Genomic DNA, 4,421 nt, shown 5'->3' with positions numbered 1-4,421 from the left:
ATCCCACATGCCACAGAGCGGCTGGGCCCGTGAGCCATGGCCGCTGGGCCTGCACGTCCAGAGCCTGTGCTCTGCAACTGGAGAGGCCACGGCAGTGAGAGGCCCGTGTACCGCAAAAAAAAAAAAAAAAAAAAAAAACGACCCTGTACTTTTCAGAGCATAACGGACTTTACCCAAGCTTTGATTTCTGGAGAAACCCAAAGCCATGATTACTTTTTTAAAATAATTAATTAATTAATTAATTTCTATTTGGCTACGTTGGGTCTTCGTTGCTGCGCGCGGGCTTTCTCTAGTTGTGGCGAGCGGGGGCTACTCTTCGTTGCGGTGTTCGGGCTTCTCATTGCGGTGGCTTCTCTTGTGGTGGAGCACGGGCTCTAGGCGTGCGAGCTTCAGTAGTTGTGGCACAAGGGCTCATAGTTGTGGCTCGCGGGCTTAGTTGCTCCGCGGCATGTGTGCTCTTCCCGGGCCAGGGCTCGAACCCGTGTCCCCTGCACTGGCAGGCGGATTCTTAACCACTGCACCACCAGGGAAGTCCGCCATGATTACTTTTGAGGCTCAGTGTCCAAGCACAGGGCTTTAGAGATGTTGCTTAGAACTCAGGTCGTCTTGAACCAGGCCTCACGGGTAGGGGTCAGAAGACATGCATTCACTCAAATATGTATTAAACTCCGAGAGCATATGCCATCTGTGCCAAGCCCCGGGAAGACTTAGCCCCTTCAAAATCTTTAAATTAAAAGATTTAACCTTATAGAAAGGAATTAGACCTTAAAACATATCCTTCCAGAGCCAAGTGGAAAGTGTAGCAACTAAAGCCCAGAAGGGGCTCTTAAGCCAGGGCTGGGGGAGGGAGAAGGGTGAGGGAAGACTTTTCAGAGAAGGTGGTCACCCCTAAGTGTATATTTTTGGAGGACCTACTATGTGCTAGGCATGGTGCTTAGTCCAAAACATATAATGGCAAACAAGAAGAGACCGAATGTATTAGTCTGCTAGGGCTGTTGTAACAAAATACCAAAGGCTGGGTGGCTTAAACAATACAAACTTATTTCTCACAGTTCTGGAGGCTGGAAGTTCAAAATCAAGGTGCCAGCTGGGTTCGTTTCTCCTGAGACCTCTCTCCTTGGCTTGCAGGTAGCTGCCTTCTCACTGTGTCCTCATATGGCCTTTCTTCTGTGCACGCACACTACTGGTGTCTCTTCCTTTTCTGATAAGGTGCCCTAAACTGAATGTTTGTGCCGCCCCCTCCCACACCCCCAACTACACCAGATTCATAGGTTGAAACCTCATCCTCGATGTGAGGATATTTGGAGGTAGGGCCTTTGGGAGGTAATTAGGTCATAAGGGTGGAGCACTTATGAATGGGATTAATGCCCTTAGAAGAGGCTTCAGAGAGAGCTCCCTTGCCCCTTCCGCCATGTGATTTTACAGTGAGAAGACAGCCATCTATATATAAACCAGAAAGTGGGCCCTCACCAGATACCAAATCTGCCAGTGCCTTGATCTCGGACTTCCCAGCTTCCAGAACTGTGAGAATAAATTTCTGTTGTTTATAATCTACCCAGTCTTTGGTATTCTGCTACAGCAGCCCAAACAGACTAAGACAGAAGGCCATCAGTCCTTAAACAATACAAACTCATTTATCAGTCCTATTGGATTAGGTTCGTGTTCTTAGGACCTCATTTAACTTAATTCCCTCCTTAAAGGCCCTGTTTTCAGATACGGTTACATTGAGGATAAGTCTTCAACACATGAATCTGGGGAATTTGGACTTATTGACAATTCAGTCTATAACACTAAATATCTACCACCGAGGGATTAAACAGCCTGGTAGGGGAGATGCATATTATTGACAACATGTGGAGGGAGCAGAGCAGAATGGTTAAGACGTCAGCTCTGGAATCAGACAGACGGTTTGGGTCCTGCCTCTGTCATTTACCAACTCTGTGACCTTGAGAGAGTTTCTTCCACTTTTTGTGCCTTGAGAGAATCAAATGAGCAGATACCCTTGAAGTCCTTAGGACAGCCCCTGGCACTGAGAAAGTGCTCATTAAATGTTGGCTATTGTTATTAATTACAAGTAAAATTAAAATTGTGCGAAATGCTCGGAAGGAAAACCACAAGATAGATTAAGAAAGTAAAACTCTCATCTGGCCAGTGTTTTCAAGAAAGACTTCCTGGAGGAAGTGATGCTTGTACCTAGGTCTGAAAAATGAGTACTCACTAACCAGACTAGGGAGCGAGGAGAGGTTTCCAGGCAGTAGGAAAGTAGGTTCCGGAGCTCTGGGGTGAGAGGAAACATGGCCCAGAATCCAATGTCTCAGAGCAGAGCAAGGAGGTACAGGGGAAGCAGGGGAGAGGGAGACCTGGTGTAGTTGGCAAGGCCTGGCCTTGCCAGGAGTGCTGGCATTCTCCTAAGAACCATGCAGAATCACAGAAGGAAGTGTCTGTTTTTTTGTTTAGCAGAGACTGGTTTGCTGAACCTCTATGTACAATACTAATCAGCCAGATGCAAGAGCTATCAACATTCTGCCTTTCTTATTTCATCAGTACTCCCTCAGTCTTTTTCTTTTAAATATTTTTCTCCTTGAACACATTCTACTTGACAATGAAAGCAACTGGGACAAAAGTCTCTTGAGAAGGGGAGATATACAAACACACTTTATTAGGGAGAAAAGGTACACACATAGCTGGTTTTCTCTAGTGATAATGCATGCTTTTTAAATGACACGTTTTGTGAAATGCTTTGAAAATGCCTTAAAAATTTTTTTAGCACCAATCGGTAGCATTAACAGTACAGGAATACGTCGTTTTACTGCGCTTTGCTTTATTGTGCTTCGCAGATACTGCATTTTTTACAAATCAAAGGTTTGTGGCAACCCTACGTTGAGCAAGTCTATCAGTGCCATTTTTCCAATAGCATTTGTTCACTTCATATTTCTGTGGCATATTTTGGTAATTCTTGCAATATTTCAAACTTTTTCATTGTTATATTTTATGGTGATTTGTGATCAGTGATATTTGAGGTTACTATTGTAATTGTTTTGGGGTGCTAAAAACCGCACCCCTATAAGACAGCAAACTTAATCAATAAATGTTGCGGGATTACTGGTGTAATTTCTCCACTAATCAGCCATTGCCCCGTCTCTCTCCCTTTCCTAGGGCCTCCCTATTTCTTGAAACACAACAATATTGAAATTAGGCCAATTAATAACCCTACAATGGCCTCTACATGTTCAAGTGAAAAAAATCACATGGGAATTCCCTGGTGGTCCAGTGGTTAGGATTCTGCACTCTCACTGCCGAGGGCCCGGGTTCAATCCCTGGTCGGGGAACTAAGATCCCACAGGCCATGCTGCGTGGTCAAAAAAAAGAAAGAATTACATGTCTGTCATTTTAAATCAAAAGCTGGAAATCATTAAGCTTAGTGAGAAAGGCTAGGCCTCTTGTGCCAAATAGCCATGTTGTCACTGCAAAGGAAAAGTTCTTGAAGGAAATTAAAAGGGCTACTCCAGTGAACACAGGAATGATGAGAAAGTGAAACAGCCTTATTGGTGATATGGAGAAAGTTTTAGTGGTCTGGACAGAAGATCAAACCAGCCACAACATTCCCTTCAGCCAAAGCCTAATCCAGAGCAAATCCCCAACTCTCTTCAATGCTGTGAAGGCTGAGAGAGGTGAGGAAGCTGCAGCAAAAAAGTTTAAAGCTAGCAGAGATTGGTTGGTGAAGTTTAAGGAAAGAAGCCATCTCCATAATATAAAAGTGCAAGGTGAAGCAGCAAGTGCTGATGTAGAAGCTGCAGCAAGTTATCCAGAAGATCTAGCTAAGATAATGAAGGTGGCTACACTAAACAACAGATTTTCAATGCAGATGAAACAGCCTTCTATTAGAAGAAGATGCCACCTAGGACTTTCATAGCTAGAGAGAAGAAGTCAATGTCCGGCTTCAAAGCTTCGGAGGACAGGCTGACTCTCATTAGGGGCAAATGCAGCTGGTGACTTTAAGTTGAAGTCAGTGCTCATTCACCATTCTGAAAATACTAGGTCCCTTAACAATTTTGTTAAATCTACTCAGCCTGTGCTCTATAAATGGATGCTGTAAACAGATGTGCTGGATGGCAGCACATCTGTTTACATGGTTTACTGAATATTTTAAGCCCACTGTTGAGACCTACTCTTTCAGAAAAAAACCATTCTTTTCAAAATATTACTGCTCTTTGACAATGCACCTGGTCATCCAAGAGCTCTGATGGAGATGTACAGTGAGATTAATGTTGTTTTTATGCCTGTTAACACAACATCCATTCTGCAGCTCCTGGACCAAGTAACATTTCGATTTTCAAGTCTTATTATTTAAGAAACACATTTTGTAAGGCTATGCTTCCGTGGATAGTGATTCTTCTGATAGATCTGGGCAAAGTAAATTG

The 4,421-nt window shown here is 43.8% G+C and overlaps 1 non-coding gene across 1 annotated transcript; it reads left to right on the top strand.

Moving 5' to 3' along the window:
* Nucleotides 1–3,256: 3,256 nt before the first annotated feature.
* On the top strand, nucleotides 3,257–3,329 carry TRNAE-CUC (transfer RNA glutamic acid (anticodon CUC)). The gene has a single exon. It is a non-coding gene; the product is annotated as a tRNA-Glu (tRNA).
* The last annotated feature ends 1,092 nt before the right edge of the window (nucleotides 3,330–4,421 follow it).

This window comes from Physeter macrocephalus, unplaced genomic scaffold, assembly GCF_002837175.3.
Source record: "Physeter macrocephalus isolate SW-GA unplaced genomic scaffold, ASM283717v5 random_315, whole genome shotgun sequence".
Taxonomy (NCBI): domain Eukaryota; kingdom Metazoa; phylum Chordata; class Mammalia; order Artiodactyla; family Physeteridae; genus Physeter; species Physeter macrocephalus.
Note: the sequence above shows the minus strand (reverse complement) of the source record. Positions and strands in the feature narration are given on the sequence as shown.